This window comes from Pelodiscus sinensis, chromosome 17 (genome assembly GCF_052426305.1).
Source record: "Pelodiscus sinensis isolate ZL-2025 chromosome 17, ASM5242630v1, whole genome shotgun sequence".
Taxonomy (NCBI): Eukaryota; Metazoa; Chordata; order Testudines; family Trionychidae; genus Pelodiscus; species Pelodiscus sinensis.
Window position 1 is genome coordinate 13062504 of NC_143068.1, and position 20385 is coordinate 13082888.

At 45.7% G+C, this 20385-nt stretch overlaps 1 long non-coding RNA gene across 1 annotated transcript; it reads left to right on the forward strand.

The window, feature by feature from the left end:
• The first annotated feature begins 8233 nt into the window (after positions 1 to 8233).
• On the forward strand, positions 8234 to 19759 carry LOC142818789 (uncharacterized). The gene is made up of 3 exons (XR_012896438.2): positions 8234 to 8367; positions 12490 to 12598; positions 19680 to 19759. It is a non-coding gene; the product is annotated as an uncharacterized LOC142818789 (long non-coding RNA).
• The last annotated feature ends 626 nt before the right edge of the window (positions 19760 to 20385 follow it).

The following is a 20385-nucleotide window of genomic DNA, read 5'->3' on the forward strand; positions in this document are numbered from 1 at the left end:
GACTGATTAACCTGTTCACCATGGGAAGCAGGGTTGGGAGCAAGAGGAGGACCCATAATAAACAAAGATTTCCAAGCACACACACGTATACGAAAGAGTCCCATGGGTACTTCTATTACACCATGTAGTCATGGCCTATAGTAAGAGTCTCAGCATAATGTCACTGGGGGGAGACAAGTAAAATGTATCGATCTATCCATAGCAGGTTAATAATACAACCAAAAACATGGTTAACAAAGTAATGAGTGTGCCTGCTCAGCCTTTATTAGCATCATGAGATCATTGTAGTTAGAAGTAGTGTTTTTTATTTAATGGTATATTCCACTACTTATATTGACACAACCAAATGAAAATCTCACATATACGCAAACATTATGCTGAGATTTTCAAGGCCACCCAAGGGAGTTGGAAACCCAATTTCCACTGTTAATGAGCACTCTAATGATCCTAAAAAAGCATCAGCATTAACCATTAGGAAATCTCTTTTGTAGTATAAAGGATGAAATACTGACAACCTGCCTGAAGATTCATTCTTTTTCCATGGCTGAGAAGTCTGTGTGGTCAGATGGATACTGCACTTCTAAACTAGAATATTTTGCAGATATAAACAAAATGGCGAGACTGGAAGAATTAATTTGATCAGGGGTATGTTAATTTCAGCTGTCTGGACTTGGGGCTTAATCTTAGCCCTCCTGAAAACCATAGGAATTTAATCAATAAACATAATTTTCTAAGCATTGGCTCAACTTTTGGTTTGAAGTTTGAACACCTTTTCCTATAAATAGAATAAAAAGATTCTGGTTTTCAGCTCAAATATAAACTGACACTAATCTCTCCTCATGTGTTTTGATCTGCTTTCTGCCTGAACCCCCTTGTGTTTGGCTCTTATGGCTTCTAGGCTACAGAACTTCTGCTAGATAGAAAAGAAGTGCTTTCTCATGGCATTTTCACAGGAGAAGAGTGAACCTGTGAAGGTTCTGACCCTTATTACCAATACCCAGAAAGTGTAGTAGAAGAATAAAAGCTAAAATCTTCAAAGCAGAATACTTAGAGAAAGAAAGTGGAGGAAGGAGAGGAAGCCCCAAACCACTCAGCTTCTGGAGTGTTTGATAGCAAACTGAAAAAAAATCAAATGGTGTTCAAGTGGGCAGTTAGTGAAAATCTGAGCTTTAAACAGTAAACTTTTGGGCCCATAATCCATGTGCCTTTAAGGAGAAATAAAAGGCTTTTTTCCAGTTTTCTGTGACTTTTTGATGCACGGTGAAAAAGGAACATTTTTTGAGCCTTTTTGCTGTCTTGGTCAGTTAGTCCCTCCAATATACATTCTTAATTGGTTAGGTTCCAAATCAGTTTTGAACCAGAGGCCCATCCTGATATTAACAGGGGTAGACAGCGGGAGGGTCCATCTTTGGAATTAATTGTAAAACACTGGTAACTTGTGGGCAAAGATCCCACAGTGCCTTTTTGCAAAGGAGAGGACATTAGCTGCTGTGCCATGCCTCAGTGACAGCTTGGATAATTACATTCTTCCTCCTGAAACTCCCCCTTGTAATTTATCTTGAGTGGCGGGGAGCTGACAGGATTGCCAGGTCCCTGGGTAATGTGGGGGGCCCAGCTGCACACTCCTGGAAGGGGCAGGGCCTTAGGTAGAAAGGGTGTGTCTGGAGCAGCCAGCCCTCAGCACCACCCAGACCACATGATTCTTTCCCATTGGCTCTCAGAACTGCCACTTTGGCAGCGATTCTAAAGAGTCTGGGGCTCCAAGTGCAGCAGTAGTGGCAGCAGCTGGATCTTGGGCCCTTTAGAATCACCGGCTTCTGGAGCAACTGCCCCTCTCCCCATCAACAGGCCTGTTGGATACGATATGTATAAGAACATGCTACTGCCCCAGGAATATGAACCAGAGAACGTAAGGGAAGTTAAGAGTTCTTACCAGCTATCACAGTGAGATCTAATGCAAGGAACAACTGGCTGCAAATGGCCTCTTTAAGGCTGCATTGGTATGTCTCCACATTTCAAGGCCCACCTCCTGCCCAGAAATGCATGCTGGGAAGAAGTTCCAATAAGAGTATTGGCCTACATTGGGGAAACTAAAATAGACAAAAAGATGGGGTGTGTGGAGAAAGGCTTGTTACTTCACATTGAGAACTGAACTAGAGCTGTGCAGAGCATAAAGCCTGAGCCATTACGGAAACCCACTGTTCAGCCTGGGCTGCAAGAGACCTAGCCTCACTGCAGCCCAGACACAGGGGGAGGACTTGCTATAACAGATACTCACGATGGAGCAATATGCACCATATTACAATTGCCCGCTATCTTCCTTATTCTGAAAGGGTGTCCATTATTTAATAATATCTTAGGGTATGTCTACACTACCCCGCTAGTTCGAACTAGCGGGGTAATGTATGCATACCGAACTTGCTAATGAAGCCCGGGATTTGAATTTCCCGGGCTTCATTAGCATAAAGCCGGCGCCGCCATTTTTAAAAGCCGGCTAGCGCGAACCCCGTGCCGCGCGACTACACGCGGCACGGGCTAGATAGTTCGAACTACGTAGCTATTCCGAACTATCTGTACTCCTCGTGGACGCAGCCATTATGCAATGGCAAGCCATCAGAACTATGCAGTGCAAACATTCAAATTAACATCAAATTGACTGCGTCTCTGTTGAAAAGAAATACTGTGTAGCTGGAGTCTTTTTATTTACATTCTTATCTTTATGGGTTGCACGGGGGCAGGTGACACACACACATTTGCGTACTCATCTCTCACACAGGGACTGACAGACCTGGTCCAACCTTCCCTGCCCAGTGTTCTCTCCCTGGTACCTGATGCCGTGTCTTCTCAAGGCAATGTGTGAGGGGTACTCAGGGTCACATGTCCCCCTTCCCAGATTTCTGGCAGGTGTCACACCTGAGCATGGCCAGCAGCAGCCTTTCAGTGTGGGTGAAGGGGGGAAGGGACAGGCGCTACTTTCAGGGGAATGGGAGTGGGTATGGGGGGAGGGATGACCTGGCCCATGTTTTTCCTGGGGTCATCTCTTCCCTCCCTTTCCCCACAGGGGAGGGTGCTTAGGGGACAGAGCAGCTTTGCACTCTCTGCGGGCAGGACCCAGGGTGGAGAACAGCATGTGAAGAGGGTGCTAAGAACCCCTGACTGTGGATCCGCAGAGTCAGGTCACAACCAGGATGGAAATAGCTTCCTCCCCATCACTCCAGCAGCTAGCCAAGGGGAAGACATGGTACCACATGCCAGTGTTGTAAGAGGCTTTGGCATATTCAGGGCTTGGCTCTTCCTGCCCAGGGCCCTAGGCCAGAGGGTTTGTACTTTCCCTGGGTGCCAGCCCAGCCAGAAGCAGTGAGGGAAGGAGGGAGCTGGCCAGCCACCCTGTTAGTGAGCTGAACAACTCGACCAGTGGCTAGTTCTTCACACAGCACCGGGAGTGGAACATACCCTGCTAGGAGGGGGATATGGAGGAGCAGTGGGACTCGGGGGAGGGTGAATGGGAAAAGCAGGGAGAGGACAGCAAGGCTACATCTAGACTGCAGGCTTCCTTCAGAAGAAGCTTTTCCAGAAGAGATCTTCCAAAAAAAAACTTCTTCCGAAAGAGCACACCCACACTGCCAAAGCGCATCAAAAAAGCGATCTGCTTTTTGGAAAGATAGCACCCACACTAAATGTACACTCTCTCACATTTAAACTGTGATTATGATGGACAGAGTGACCAGCAGGGCATCTGTGCTTTTTCTTCTCTCCTCTTCTTCTGAAAGAACTCCTTCTTCCCCATCCACACACACCTTTTTCTGAAACAGCTCTTTTGGAAAAAGGCTTCTTTCTTGTAGAAAGAGGTTTACCAATGCTGGAAAAACCCCTCTGTTCTTTTGATTTTCTTTTGAAAGAACATTATTTCAATGTGGACATAATTGAAGTTTTTTCAGAAAAATGGCTGTTTTTCAAAAAAAAAATCCATAGTGTAGACATACCCCAAGAGGGGAAGCATGTAAAGGACCAATGGGTAGGCAGCAGAGGTGACATGTAACCAGCCATTGCCTGCCCGCACTTACCAGCCATTGCAGCCGCCAGCCTATACTGGCTGGAAAAGGGGCAGAGGTAGGAGAAGCCTGCTGCCCAAAAGCTGGCATGCAACAGTGACTGCACTGACGTGACAGCAGGGGGAGCAGCCGTCCCTGCATGCCTCAGCTTTGCCTGACCACCAGCCTTGCACACTCAGCCCCATCATCAGCCACGGGACTCCCTTCACTCACCATGGCCACAAAGGATCAGTGTGACCATCCTCCCTCCCCATGCTTTATCAAATTTGGTTTATAAATATAAATATACATAACTCAAAGATTCTTTGGACAAAATACCTCATGTAACCTTTTGATTTTAACGTTGCAATCTGCTGGATCTGTATATCTTATTTTGATGCATGTATTGTTTGTGTGTGTAAAGTTGGAAATATGAAGTATGAGACTGTTGATAGTTTTAAATGTGCTGATGAGTCATTACCAATGCCCCTGAAGCCTTAATGGCTGTTTGCTCTGTAGGTCCCAAGGTGATTGGACTAATAAGACATGTGACCATACCACCTGGTACTGGGATTCCATTTTGACCAGGTAATTTTCCACCGAAGGTGGAATGGAAAACAAAGGATTCCCACCTCTGGGGAAAGACTATTTAAGTGAGGGGAAGTTATCAGGCCTTTGTCTTTAGCTGGCATGGCATACCCAAAAAGAGAGCCAGGAATCGAGGTCAAGGTAAAAGAGACTCTGACCTGAAAATTATGGCTAGGCGAAGAACATCCTTTTAGAGTTAGAACCTGTTTGCAATAAGTTTTAATGTATTGGAACTTGTTAAGCAGCGGAGGTGGGGGAAGGTATTTTAATTTCATAATGTATGTTGATTTGTCTATTTTCACTCGCCAACACTTAAATCCTACTGTTTATATTTAATAAAACACTTTTGTTTATCATCAAGCCCAGTGTAAATAATTGCTACCTGGGGGAAACAAGCGGTGTGCATATTCCTCTTTGAGTCTTTGTCTACACTATAAGTTCTTGTGACAGAGAGTATGCTAATGACAGACTCATTAGCATGAGTCGCAATGTCATTAGCATATTTTCTGCCCATGCTTTTTGCACAAGGGTTTTTTGTGCAAAACATAGCAGTGTAGCCGCTTCCGTTTTGCACAAAAAAACCCGTTTGTGCAGGATCCCAGAGAGGCATAAGGATCTTGAACTAACACTACACTGCTTCTTTTTGCACAAAAACCCCTTGCACAAAAAGCATTGGCAGAAAATATGCTAATGACATTGTGACTCATGCTAATGAGTCCATCATTAGCATACTCTCTGCCGCAAAAACCTTGTAGTGTAGACATAGCCTTATTGATAAAGGGGGCTTACCTGAATGAGCTTTCACTGTGTAAAATTTTAACTCAGAGAAAGACAGATTTATTTGGGGGTTTGATCCCTTTTAAGAGTTGATTTCCTGAGTGCTGTGCCCTAGAACTGCATTCTCCCAGAGCTGAAATAGTTCAGAGTCTGTACTGATGTTTGGGGAAGGGGGCAGTAACTCGAACTCTGTGCCTTCTCTGGGGAAGATCATAGGATTTGGCCCAGGAGGACAGGGTGGTGGAAAGCCCCAGAAAGCAAGAAGGTGGCTGTCAGTGGCATGATCATCACAACAGGGAAGAATCTCAAGGGATCTTCTGTGACCGCATTCCATCCCAGTCAGGACCATGGATTTTATAACCCTTTTGTGAGAGGGCCCCTCCAACAACACCCTGCCACCTGCTGCTGCATTGATTGAATGTTTTAGCTCAGAGACAGCCATGCCATTAGAATCATCAGCACTTCAGTTTTCCTTCATCCAAGCACCAGCCCTACTCAGCTTGAGGAAAATGACCAGATCATCAGCCCCATGCCATAAGGCTGTGGCATAATGCAGTGCTTTCTAGGCCTTGGGGGTGATTTTCCCCGACAGACCAGGAAGGGGACTTTTTCCCAGTAGAAGGCACTGCCAAGTTGACTTTGGGCCTTGTAATGGGGTCCGCCTGTTTGTGCATGCCACTCTGTGGCAGAGGAATGTCGGGTAAGCTCTTTGCCTGGCTGTCTGGTACTTCCTGGGTCACTTCCTCCCGATGCTGCCCTGTCTGGTCATCCCAGGGTTCTGAGGCTAGGATCCCACTAGCCCTGTCCATGGTGCTATCAGAACTTGTATTCAGCTTGTGGCCAGTCTTCCACCATCGGACAGGAGCCTCATCCAGGTCTAAAGTTCAGCTTATACTTGGAGCTGTCCATAGTGCTGCTGTTCTCCCAGTCAGTATCTAGAACTGCCTGGGTCAAGCTACTATGAGGAATTGCCAGGCCCTAGCCCAGCAGCTTCTTTTATACAACTCTGCTGGGCCCTGATTGGCCACTGTGGAGACAGCCACTCTATCCTGCCTGGGGGACCTTTCTTCTGCTCCTCTTACTGGGAGAGGGTGAGGCAAGACCTCTGGCCTCCTGTACGGGGTGTTGAGGCTTAGTCCACCTCATCACAGGCCTGCATATCCAAATGAAAAGCATAAGCACCTCTTTCCTTCTGCTATTTGTGTCCACATGCCATCACCTGCCTGCTTGCAAGAATATGACGTCTGGTTTCAGAGCTGGCTGGTGCAAAAGTATCACCATGTGGCACTGGCACTAAGCCCTTGAGAACTACAGCTTGGATAGGGGATTATCTGTGTGGAATTTGTGGGGTCCAAAAGAAGGTGCATGATGGGGAGATTTAATAGCCACAATAGGGTATTGCTGTGGGCACAAACAAGTTTTCTTGTAATTCTGAGCTAAAGGAAAATCCCTGAAAGAGATTGGCTGATCATATGGAATGTTAGGGAACCTGAGTTCTTTTGCTTCAGGATCTCTCTGCACTTGCCCTGAAAATCACTTCTGCTCAAGTTGTCCTTGTCCTCTTTAAAGACCTCCTAACTTTGGCACAGACAGAAGGCAGGAGGACGATGGCTCACAGGAGCTGGGGCAGCAAAGAGCCCCACGTTTTGAGGGCTGAAGAAAAACACCTTCTTGTGAGTTATTGACAGGAGCCCAATCTATGAAAGAAGGCTGAGAGGTGATTTCATTGAAGTGTCAAGATATCTTCTTAGAGACAAAATGTAAAGTATTAAAGGGCTGTTTAATGTCGCAGAAAAAGGCAGAACAAGACCAGGGGCTGGAAGGTGAAAAGAAACACATTGATCTTAGAAATAAGGCATAAATATTTCACAGTGAACATGAATCACCATCTGGACAAACTACCAAAGCAAGTGATGGAATCTCTCTCCATTTCTTTATGTCTTCTAATGAAGACTAGATGCCTTTCTAGTGTGATTAGATCAAAACTTATCTACTATGATGTACAGGAGCACTGGGATATGCAGGGATCAGATTCAATGCTCTAATGGTCCTTTCTGGTCTTAGGCTAAGTCTACACTGAGCTGTTTTGTGCAAACAATATTCAAATGAGGCTAAGCGTGGAATATCGTTGAGCTTCATTTGCATAATTAATGAGAGGCTGCTTTTTGCACAACAGGCCTCTGCATTTTTTTTCATGACGAACGGCTCTTGTGCAAGAGGGGGTTTTTGCACAAAAAGGAACAGTGTAGATGGCTCCTTTTTGTGCAAAAGCCTCTTGTGCAAAAAGCAGCCACTCATTAATTATTCAAATGAGGCTCAGTGATATTCCATGCTTAGCCTCATTTGAATATTTCTTGCACAAAACGGCACAGTGTAGACATAGCCTTATAGTCTACTAATTAATGAAAAACAGTGTAGCATAGGGAGCAGCCTCTGGGGCTTTACTGTGCAATTAGCTAGAGCCCCAGACTCAATTGTCATTAAGTGGGATAGGGCTGGTCTTACCATGAGGTGAACTGAGGTGGCCGCCTCAGGTGCCAGACTGTGGGGGGGCACCACTAGAACCCAGAGTGTAGAAAATGTTGTCTGCTGCTGGCGTAGCGAGGAGGCACGGGGGCATCATATGAGCTCCCCGCCTCAGGTGCCAAAATGTTGTGGGCCGGCCCTGAAGTGGGATGATCCGGGGAAGCTGCTCAAATGTCCAAAGGGGCTGGCCAGGATCAGGACACCAGACTTACAAAGGACAGGTCAGCGTGCCAGTGACATCACAAAGGCCTGTTGCAAGACCTCAGCCTACTGGGTGACAGTGGTGGGGAGTTGATGACTTGATAGAGAGACCCTGACTTCAGCTGCATAGGGGCAAGGCAAAGTGAACCTCAGAGATTTCCATGCCTTTACAGGAGCAAGGTGCCTTTTCAAAGTCTCTCCTTGGGGACAGAGAGAGAATTAGAATTAATGCACGTGAGCATGAGTAAGAACCACATCAGCATTTTCTCCTTTCCTGCTACTGTAATTGTAGTCCCTGTTTAGAAGGTAAGAGCCTCAGGGTATGTCTACACTACCCTCCTAGTTCGAACTAGGAGGGTAATGTAGGCATACCGCACTTGCAAATGAAGCCCGGGATTTGAATTTCCCGGGCTTCATTTGCATAAACCGGGCACCGCCATTTTTAAATCCCGGCTCGTTCGAACCCCGTGCCGCGCGGCTACACGCGGCACGAACTAGGTAGTTCGGACTAGGCTTCCTAGTCCGAACTACCGTTACTCCTCATTCCAAGAGGAGTAACGGTAGTTTGGACTAGGAAGCCTAGTCCGAACTACCTAGTCCGTGCCGCGTGTAGCCGCGCGGCACGGGGTTCGAACGAGCCGGGATTTAAAAATGGCGGCGCCTTGCTTATGCAAATGAAGCCCGGGAAATTCAAATCCCGGGCTTCATTTGCAAGTGTGGTATGCCTACATTACCCTCCTAGTTCAAACTAGGAGGGTAGTGTAGACATACCCTCAGAGAGGTTTTGAACCAGTTCAGTCTGATCCACCTGGTACCAGCTGAATTCTAGACCTAGAAATCATTAGGTTAAGGTGATCTGATTTCTTACCAAGGGCTTTGCCCCGTAGAATCACTGTGGGGCATAGGGAATTTGTCCTTTTAGGTTTCCTTTTTCCTCCTTCCCTCCTTATTTCTCTTTTTCTTTTGCTTCTTTTCCCCCTTTTCCATTCCTCCCTGCCTCCACCAAAGAGAGAGGTGTGTGTGTGTCTCAGTGGGATTGTCTGTCACTATGGGAGGCCCTCACAAAGATATGGGGCTCAAAGAGTACACTGAGACTGATCCTGTCTGATGGAGACCTGGACGATTATTTTGGACTTCTGCTGAGACCCCTCTGTCTCCCAGCTCTCAGAGGCTTGATAATGATTGGCTGAGCAGGTGTCTATTGACAGGAAAGACTCAGGTCCTTTTGTTCTCTTTAAGACAAAATGAGTATCTCACAAGCAATCATGTATTTGATTGATTGTGCTGCTTCTCTGCAATTATTGTCTCTGCACAGTTCCTGATTCTCTCTAATGTGACAGTTCTTCTCAAATACTTGCTGAATAATGACTATGAGCAATTGCTGGTCTGTAGCTCATTTGAGAGCACTTTATTCTGATCAGTCAATGAGTCCCAAAGAGCTGGCTAAGGGCAGGACATCAGCCTTGGGGGAGAGGGTGTGTGGCTTTGGCACTGACATCACAAAGGCCTGTTTCAGGATCTCAGCCTATTGGAGAAAGATGGTGGGGAGGTGGTGACCTCACAAAGAGACCCTGACAGTAGCCAGGCAAGATAGAGATAGAAGGCAGGGGCAGCCTCAGTGATACCTCTCTTATGGTTTAGTGGGAGGCTATCCCAAAGAGTAGGGGGGGCTGAAATTTTTCTGAGATGGATCCCCTATGATGGTGACCTGGGTCATCCTTTGAGTTATCAGCTGACACTTCTCAGAGTCTTGATGCTGATTGGCTGAGTGGGGGGCTACTGACAAAGAGAAGTTTTCCCAATTTCCCAACTGTGACCCATGGCTGTCCCTTCCTTTTCAAGCTCAGCACAAGACCCTGTCTGGCCTCAGGCACATGATGCTGAAGAACCTGAGGGAAGAGTCCCCAGACATAGACAGAATCCAATACCTCTTGGAAGTGAGCATGGTCAGGTGGGACAAGGGCAGTTTAACCTTAATGCTGAAGAGAACTGGAAAGGAGAGAGTGGAAATCCATTTTCCAGTCTGTCCTTCTAACCTGCACCCACCCCAGTGGGCCATCCTTGGTCAGGGCAGTATTATGTTGGGCCCTTCCTCCTTCAGGGACAGGGGAAGGAGATACAACATGAGGTCAGGGCCCTGGATGGCTTTTGGAGTGAGAGCCTCAAATCTCCCATCCCCTGCCAAACCTCCCCTGATCATGCCATGAAATCCAAGAGATAGTTCTCCCTGTAGAGTCACAGACTCCTTTCTCAAGAACGAGGTGGGCCTGAAGGGAATTAGCTCTTCTCTCCTACCATTACAGAGATTCAGGGGAGGAGCAGATTGTCCTCACAGTAACTCCCTTCCTCTGACCAAGGGCTTGATAGCCAGCAAGGGGCAAGGAGTCTTTCTCCATCCTGATGAGCTGTTCATGAATCAGGAGTTCAGAAAGGACAGGACCAACCCAGACACTGAGCATGGTCCCAGTCTAGAGAGACAAAGACAAATTGTGACAGTCCCCTTCTCAAACGCTATGACCAATGAATCAGATATGCCACCCTGAGCACAATGTCTCAGCCCCAGGGATGGAGGTAGGCTCATTTGCACAGGATGTGCATCTACCTGTCTATTGATCGTGATCTGTCCTCTTCCCCCACAGCAAGTGAACTTCTGCATCAGGTCCAGTGTCCCAGGAGAGAGTCAAGGCCATAAGAAGCAGCAGAGCCTGGTTCTGATTCACTATCTCTTACCTTGAATTTGATGTAAAGGACCTCTCACCCCAGTTTCCTGATGCCAAGCATAGGCAGGCTGGCTCCGCTAGGCTGTAGGACCTGCAGCTGAAGGGGCTGTGAGTGTTCCCCTTGGGAAGGCAGAGTCAGAGCAAGATATGAGATTGCCTTGAGTCAACTCCATCTCCTTGTTCAGTGGAGATCCTAGGACTTCAAAAGGATCATGTTCCAACCCCTCTCCATCCAGGTTCATGCCTGGCCTTGGGTCCCTTCTTGTTCTCCAGGAGCAGCTGGGGGTACAAGTCCTCATGGAGGAGCCTGCCCATATTCCTTTGCTCCAGCATCCCTTGGGAGCAGAAGGAGCTGAAGGTCTAGCTTTAGCTCCTCTCCCTCAGTGTCTCCAGCAGAGAGTCTTGGGAAAGAGAGACTCCTGGCCCAGGGGAGACTGGGAGCTGGCAGTAGAATACCGATGCAGCCCCCTCGCCTTCCCTTCCATTAGATTTCAGCAATTGGTGGCTTAGCTGCGACTGTCTATCAGTGACCCAGCCAAAGACATCGGCCAACTGGCCAGGGAGGGGATTCACCATCTCTACAAACTGCTGCTACGGCAGAAGTAAGGAAACCCAGCTGGGAGATAGGGCCCAATAGAAAAATGACACTGACAGAAGCCAGTCTATGGGACCCTGAAAAAATGATACATCTCCCATTAGAGACTCTCTCCCATTGGGGAATGGGAGCCCTCTTGAAACTCGCCATATCCTCTGAGATTGGCCCCAGCTGGAGGATGAGTCTATCTCCTTCTCCCCCTGCTCCATTTAGGATCAAACTTCTTCCTCTGGCACCAAAGATACTAAGTTCTTGACCATGAGACGTCCTTCTCCCAAGCTGTGCTGCTGTGTTGAAAATGCTGTTCCCAGACCTAAGCCTAAGAATGAGTTTTGTTTATGCACAATCCTAAACTTCAGCCTTGAATTACATTGGGACTTAGTAGAAACAGCTAAGCAGTCATCTACGAAGACTTCTGTGCATCCTGTGTGATTAGGGATATTCCAATACTGTAGGTGTGAACCTCTTTATGATGGCTTCTCCTCAGTAATTTTGTGAGCTGATCAGTATAAACAGTGTTTCTCAACCTTTTTTTATAAAGTACCTCTTTTTCAAAATAAAATTACCCCCAGTACCTACAGTTTTCAAACACACAATTTTTTCTATCATTTTTTTCTACTATTGCAACACATTTATTTAATCAGTTTTCTCCAAATTTCAGTTGTGTTGACGTAACCCCCAGACTTCTCTTGAGTACCCCTAAGGGTACCCATACCACTGGTTGAGAAACATTGGTATAAAACACTTTCCTTGTTCTTCAAGACCACTAGCCAGAGTAAGGAGAACATGTTCGATATTGTTCATATCATGGCTTTTCTTCTTTAAAAAAATCAGGCAGCTGGGTAGCATAGCACAGATGGAATATCATGTTCTTCAAGTGTAATTTTTGCCTACATTCTTGATAGAGATGAACAAGTATTGCTATATCTTTTACTTTGTTTTCTGGACAACTGGGCAAAAACATTTTCCATTTTCCCCTTTTCTCCAGCCCTGTCATATGGAAGCAGTTTTGTGTGTGTGTGTGTGTGTGTGTGTTTGTGTTTCAGTCTAGCTGTCTTTAGAAGTTTGACTGTCTACTGAAGTATCTGAGAAGGAGTGTTGGAAGGAATTGCCAGGCCTTTTGCCACACCTGCCTTGGAGCTTTTGGGGTCAGTGATTCTGTAAGTCATTCAAGATGGGTAGGAAGTTGAAAAATGATCTTTCTCCCGACCAGCTTAGGAAAACTCCAGTGCATAGGGGTACCCCAATACTCCTGACCAGCATTGGTCTCATCTCTAGCAGACAGAAGTTGTCTTCCATTCAATTTGAAGTGAACAGAACATGTGTAATTTGATTATGTTCCTAGGATGGGTGTAGGCATAGACAATCGTATTCTCTCAAATGGAGGGTTGTAGCAATATGTGTAAAAGAAAAATATATTGCTGAGGGCACTGCAGAAGTGGTAGACTTTAATTATGCTACCTGGAAGGATGTTTGTCACTTTTTTGGCCACTTTTAATGGTGTTAAAGACGTAAACATGATTCTTTAATTCTATTGTATGAAATATTCTGAACATTTAAGTGTCTTAGAAATCAAATCAATTTTGGTTTAATAAAATCCAGGAGCAGGGGAGACACAGGTAGATACTGAGCACTTCAGATGTTTTTAACCTCTTACACCTGCACTAGGGACTGAGGAGACAGGAAGAGCAGAGACAATTGAATTTGGGATGTAGCCAAAGGTAGGGATTCTATTTAAATCACCTCCTTGGATACTGAGTTGTGAAAATCAAGTCTGAGCCTATCTCCACATTTGGTCTATAAGCAATAAGTGAAAACCGTGAGCGTGGGTGCTAGGAGCAGGAAGACAACTTCTGGCAGGGGAGAATTTGCCATAGAAGTTTTGGATGTGAGAATAGTAATTATAATGACAAAATACCTACAACCATACGCATCACAGCGAAGCTGTGCTCACAGCTTTTTCTACTTACCATATTTTTCTCATTGCTTCCTACGGTCTGTTTGTTTGTTTGTATCCAGCAGTTGTCTGCAGACTCAATTCACTGTACGCACACATGGTGAAAAGGCATTCCCGATCCCTGGTTGCAACCTCTAGATCAGGGGTGGGCAATAATTCTTTGCCAGAAGCCACTTCAGAAATTTTTGATGTGGCCTGGGCCACACTGGAAGGGGGGGGGGGGGCTCAAGTGGAAGGGCGGGGCCAGGATACTTCCCTGCTTCCCCACCTACAGACCATGGCGGGGGCAGGGCGAAGGAAACTTCACGGGCTTCCCCTACCCCCAGGCTAATCAGGGCTTGAGGGTGGGGGAAGCATGCGAAGTCTCTTCCCACCCTGCCAGGAGCACGTAGCAGGGTGCAGGAAACTTTGTGCACTTCCTCCAGCCCTTTTGCCCACCGGTATAGATGGTCAACTATGGCTGAGAAAAATCAGGACCTATGAAAACTGTTTAAATTTTCTAGTTACTTATAAAATACCTTTCAAAACAGGCCCCTTTAAATTATAATGTTTGACCAGTAGACTTGGTTTTAAATGGAAATAGTCAGAGATTGTCCCTTGAACCACCTTTTTAATAGAAAAAAATTGGCTTTTCCTGTGATCGCAGGCCCAACAAGCAAATATATTCCCCCTTAGGAGAAGTAGCTAGGTAGGATACTTCTAATTCTCCTAGAGTATGTCTACAATAGCCCCCTAGTTCAAACTAGGGAGGCTAATGTTGGCATTCGAAGCTGCAAATCAAGCCCGGGATTTAAATATCCCGTGCTTGAGTTGCATCTTCGTGGCCGGTCGCCATTTTTTGAAATTTACAAGTCCGGACTAATTGCCCGCGTCTACACACGGCAGCAACCCAGTAGTTCAAATTAAAGCCCTAGTTCAAACTACCTGGAATGAGGTTTAACAGGTAGTTCAATTTAGGGGCTTTAATTCGAACTACCGAGTCCCTATCGCGTGTAGCCGAGGGGCAGTTAGTCCGGACTTGTAAATTTCAAAAACGGCAACCGGCCGGGAAGATGCAAATCAAGCGCAAGATATTTAAATCCCGGCCTTGATTTGCAACTTCGAATGCCTACATTAGCCTCCCTAGTTCGAACTACGGGGCTAGTATAGATATACCCCTATTGACTACTGTTGCTGCTTTGCAAAGCACGGTTTATTACATCGGCATTTAACAAATCACACACAAAACGAAAACTACCACAGCTGATACAGGGATGGATATACTGCTGAGTGTTGTTACAAGCTCCAGAATAGGGCCTGTAGTCAAAACCTCGGAAAAGAACATTATCTTTCCAAAGATTTATAGAAAGAGATGAGGAGATTCCTAATGATCAGGAAATTAGAAATGAAAAACAGAACCGTTCTCTGTTTAAATTTTCTAATTTAAAGGATGCAGAGAGAGTGAGTGCACTAGAGAGAGATCATGCATAATTTAATGTAATTGAGTAAGGGAATTAAAATATCATTTTCTCTCTACCACCTATTAACACTGTTCTCCTGAGCTCTGGGAACACTGTCTTAGCCAAAGGTGGAAGTTTTGCTGACAATTCTAGGTGAGAACAGATACATTTGGTTAATAAAAAAAAGTGGAATGAAAGGACATGAAGAGGAAACATTCACTAAATTGGGGGTTATGGAAATGATTAGAAGTGGCCCTTTTAATCACTATCCTGATTGTACAGTGAAGTTTAAACTTGACTTAATGCTGAACGACTCAGATCCATAGGAAAATGTCATTATCAACAATTTAATTTGCAAGGGTGATGGTAGATTGGATGAGTGGGGAAACTGGCAATAGACTAGAGAGATCAGCTTGCTGAGTGTGAGTTAAGGTGGCTACTTGCTGGTGGCTGTTTGGCCTTTGCAAAGCAAGTTGGCAGTCTCTGCTCAACAAGGCTGGGCAAGCCAAGCTGAGAAATTCTCAGGTGTGCCAACTACAGTATATATTTGACATGTGCAATGTGTCCATCCCAGACTGGGGTAGAGGCATTCAGCAGACAAGGCACTGGCTTCCCTGCCCCTCATCTGGCAAGAGGAAGAGCTAGTACTGGGGGAAGAGGAATAGCGGCCAGGATGGCTGCTGTTTGTTATTTGAGAGGCAGAGGGTGGAATAACAGATATTTGTTTTCCAGATTCTAGAATTCCTGAACACAGCTCTGCACCTGGATGGCTATTTCTCTATTCACCCCTCCTCACAGACCAGGTTCTAAAATACTAGTGTTTGCATTAAAAAGAAAAAAGGGAGGAGGAGGAACACTCCAGGCTCTAATAGGCATCTTTGTTCACACTCAGTAAGGACTCAATAGCCATAGCGAATATGCACAACTTGGCAAGCACACTGGTCCCCCCTGTTGGAGTGTGTTAACAGAGAAAGTTGCACATCTGCTCTACCCAGCGGGCAGAAGAGCAATACCTCTCTACCAAGCTGTCTGTTCTTCTGGTTGCTGTACACTACTTGGACTTCTGTGATTGGTGCACATTGTTCTCTTAGAGTCCCTTTCTGGGGCCTTCATTTCAATCCTGTGACACCAAACCCCTCATTTCGACACTTTGCTCCATTTTCAGTTTTTGTACCCCCATGATTTGTGGATTGCTAGGTTCTGTGGCCTCCCCGCCTATCTTCTTTTGTCACTTGGGTGGGCTTCACCCACACATCCCAGCTATCAGAGAGGCTGGTTCTTTTACATCAATCCTAAATTCACATAAAATATGTTTTAGAACATCAAAAAGGGAGTAGGCAGATCTTGCAAAAGAGTGTGTTACTGTAAAAGAACTCAGGCTTTGGATTTTGGACAGGTAGAATGAGTGCCATCTGTCAATAAAGTCTTTAACACCATCACTGCTCTTGATTATCTGAGAAGTTCTAGCAGTGGAGAGGATATTAACTCAGAAGCGGGAAGGAAATGGAAGGACTCCCTGTGAAGTTAACAACCTGGGGAACATTACAAGTAAAAGAACAGAGCCTTACATCAGCAGAATCCCCACTGTTCTAATACTGACTGTGAACCATCCAGAACCAACAGTAGGAGAAGTTAATCCCTCAAAATAGTTGTTTTCAATATTGCCAAAAAAATAGATTTAAATAGTGAGATCCTAAACTGTCCAGAAGAGAGATTTGGGAAGAGAAACTGAGCTAAAGGCTTGCTCTGCATTTTCTATGAACTGGAACATACATTTTTATCCTTTTTATACATAAGCTGGTTTCTTACCTTGTTTTTATGTTTCTAGCTCCTTTTGCTTTTTATGGAAGGGCTAGGTAATGGAGGGTACATCTGCACAGCAGTGTTATTTTGGAATAACTGACATTATTTTGAAATAGTGTAGTGTGTCACTACAAGTCACTGTATCGAAATGTCGAGATGGAGGACTTCTTACTCTGACTTCCTGCTGTGTAGACAGTGGGAAAAGCTGAATTAAGCCATTTTGACTTCAGCTTACACAACAGATGTAGCTGAAGTTGCGTATCTTAATTCAACATTTGTCCTGCAGTGTAGATGTGCCGTTAGTGACATAGTTCCTGTTCTGTTAGGGATCCTAGAAGGATTCTCTAATTCTTTTTCGAGAGATCCCCGTGGATGCTCCGCACTTGGTCTTGGTGTCGTCCCGGTGCCTGAATCAGAGATTTTGCAGCAGCCCCTGCTAGGCTGCACATGCACAGCTCAAACCAGTGCATGCTGTGCCAGTCGACACTGTGCATGTGCGGGCCGCACCCTCTAGTTCCTTCTCAACTGCTCAAGGCCTGAAACGAAGCTCCACAGTTCTCTGCCTTATTCAAAGTTTTAAACTGTTATTAGCCATTAATTCTTAGGTTCTAGTTAGTTAGTGTTCCACATTGTTAATAGTTTAGTAGGTAGTTGTAGTTTCAGAAAAAAAAAGTTTTACATCATGCCCAGCTCCCCGGGTTTTACTCGCGCCTCCTGCAGAAACACAATAGCTATCTCGGACAGACATTCCCAATGTGTCAGTTGTCTAAGAGAGCACCATTCATCACAGGATTGTCCCCACTGCGCCAAACTTAAGGTGAGGACTCATAGGGACAGGGACCTTCACCTGAAACTGATCCTTATGGAAAAGAAGGCACACCTGGCTTCAGATCTGGGAAGGCAGTCCGGGAGGTACGTTCATCCCCAGGCTCCCCTCAGGGCAAAAAAGCACAAAAAAAGAGGAGTTTTTCCATGACCCATCACCAGAAAATGGTCTCCACCTAAACCCGTGGTCCCCAACACGGTGCCCGCCAAGGGGCATTTCTCGGCGCCCGCCAAGTGCTCAGGGCTGGCCTGGCCCCGGGCACGTGGCGCACTGTGAGCGCCGGCCCCGGGGACGCCGCGGATTCACCCCCTGCGGCGCATGGGGGGGGAGAAAGTGCTAGCACTGGGCGCGCGGTGCTTGGGGGAGGGTGGGGAGAGCGCCGGCCCCGGGCGCGCGGCGCTTGGGGGGGGGGGGAGAGCGCCAGCGCCGGCCCCGGAATGCGGCTATGAGGTGCCCACGCATCGTAAGTGCTGACACAAGGTCTCTGTGCTGATGGTTTAGGTCAGTGGTCCCCAACCATTTGGGGTTGCCGGGCGCCAGGGTGCTATTTTCTAACTTAACAGAAATCAAGAGGCTGGAGGCATATTTTGGATATGTGCAAACTGAACAGATTCATCAAAACACAGCATTTTCACATGGTCCACTCTATCCCCCACAGGGGCGGCCCGTGAGCCTAAGCAGACTAGGTGGTCGCCTAGGGCACCGCCGGCCCGGAGTGCCCGATGATGATGAAACGGGGCGCCCGGGCGCCCCATGATTATGTCACAGCCATTGACGGCCGTGCAGGTGGGGACGCCAATCATGTCTTCCGCCTGGGGCGCCAGCTACCTCAGCTGGCCTCGGGCCACTCCTGATCCCCCATTACCGTGGCATTGCAACAAGGAGATTGTTTTTAGCCCTCAACTTCCAGGATGCATACTTTCACATCCTAATCCATCCCGCTCATAGAAAATTCGTGAGATTCATGGTAGGCCACAACCACTACCAATACTGAGTACTACCCTTCGGTCTCTCCATGGCCCCTCAGGTTTTCTCTAAGGTACTCACTGTAGTCACAGCACATCTTCACTCCATGGGAATAATCATATTCCCCTATCTCAATGACTGCCTTCTCAAGGTGTCATTGCAGATAGAATCAGCAAGCGTAACAGCAATGACCATACAGTGCTTTCAAAATCTGGGCCTTCACATAAACTGGGAAAAGTCTTCCATTCACCCTTCCCAAAATATACAGTTCATCGGAGCACTCCTAGATTCTACAGCTGCTTGTGCCTATCTGTCTCACGAAAGATTCCTCGCCATTCAGACTCTAGCCTCTAGACTTTTCTTGATTGTATTGCCCTACCCTGGAAAATATCCATTTCGTTTACTCCTAGAGATAGATGAATATTTTCTCTGTTGCTTCACAGCATCTTTCAACTCTGTATTTATTTATTTGCTCAGATGCTAAATTACAAGAAACTTTTCTCGTGGTTGTATTTTTTTGGTCTGACAAGATTGGTCTTCTGAAAACCAGTGTCTACTTCTTGGGGAATTAGCCATCCATCTGTAAGCAGGGGCTGTAAAAAATGGAGATGATTATTAACCTCTTCTGCAAAGTGTTTTCAGATTCACAAATAAAAAGCCTCACATGATAGTAATAAAAATTAGCTCTTGCCGTCTATTCCTTTCTAATAAAGCAAGATTAATTATTATAGTTAGCCTGTATCATGAGTTTGTTTTTATTTTTTATTTTGTAGTTTGTGTTGCAGGGGATCCTTTTGCTCTCCAACAGCTGGAATTGCCTTTGGAATGGGAAAACAAACTTACTTAATGGTCATAGGAATTGTTAGAAAATCTAATGCTTCTGATTTACCCATGCTGATTTGTCACACTGCAGGGCTCATCAAATCTTCTGCAGTAACATACAAAGCCCATATAAGGCAGAAACAGCACAGAGAGGAAAATGAGATCCAGACCAATTCTACCATTTAGAGGGCTTATCTGAGTACAAGAACAAAAACAAAACAAAACATCAAATGTAATTGTCAGGGTATATTAACCAAAGAAATCTATGTACTTGCCTATTGAACTTAGAATGGAATGAAAACTGCCACACTTTATTGATATGGATAGCGACAACCCTTACATTCATTTTACAGTAAAGATGGGTCCTGCAGTTTGCAGATGAGTTTGTAGATACATTTATATTGAAAATTATTACTTCTCCTCCACAGTTTTTCATTATCACCTCTTCCCAAATGGCCAGAAGCATTGGGGTCAGGACTTTCAAAAATAGGTGCTTATTGTTTTGAGGTAAGGGTGGTAAACCAAAAGAGCGGTTTCATTGCAGATGGATGTCTGCTGCTTTGAGTGGGGGGTATGATTATTCAGAAGTATTGTGGTTTGGATTTGTCTTGGAACACCAAAACCACAGGGGCTTGAGGAGCTGAGGTTGAAATATACCTGTTGCTAAGAAAGTTGAGATGCATATATGTTGTACCACTAAAACCCATTTCCTATTAAAAATAGATATCCAGTACTCATTATGTTCTACGGGAAAACTGTCAAATAGCTAGTGATGCCTAGGCCATTTGGGATGAAGCTTCTGCATCTGTCTCTCAACATTCCTTTAACTAATCATTTGGAGTGCCAAAAAATGTTGTTCTGGGATTTGCACTATTTCTTTTGGTCTGTCAGGTTCATAAACAGGCTGCAGACTGTTGCAACTTCAATGCAGGAATAAGACAACAACAAACTTAAAATTGGTCCCTATGCCACTAATGGATATGCCTGTGGAGTGCATAGCAAAGTAGATTATTGGTCCACTTGAGCAAAGCACAGATGAATTCTTTTTAAGGGGCTGAAAAATACAGTGCACTCTTGCATTTCGAGAATCCCCTATCTAAAAATCACCTCCCGGTCCTCCTTTGTCAATAAAAA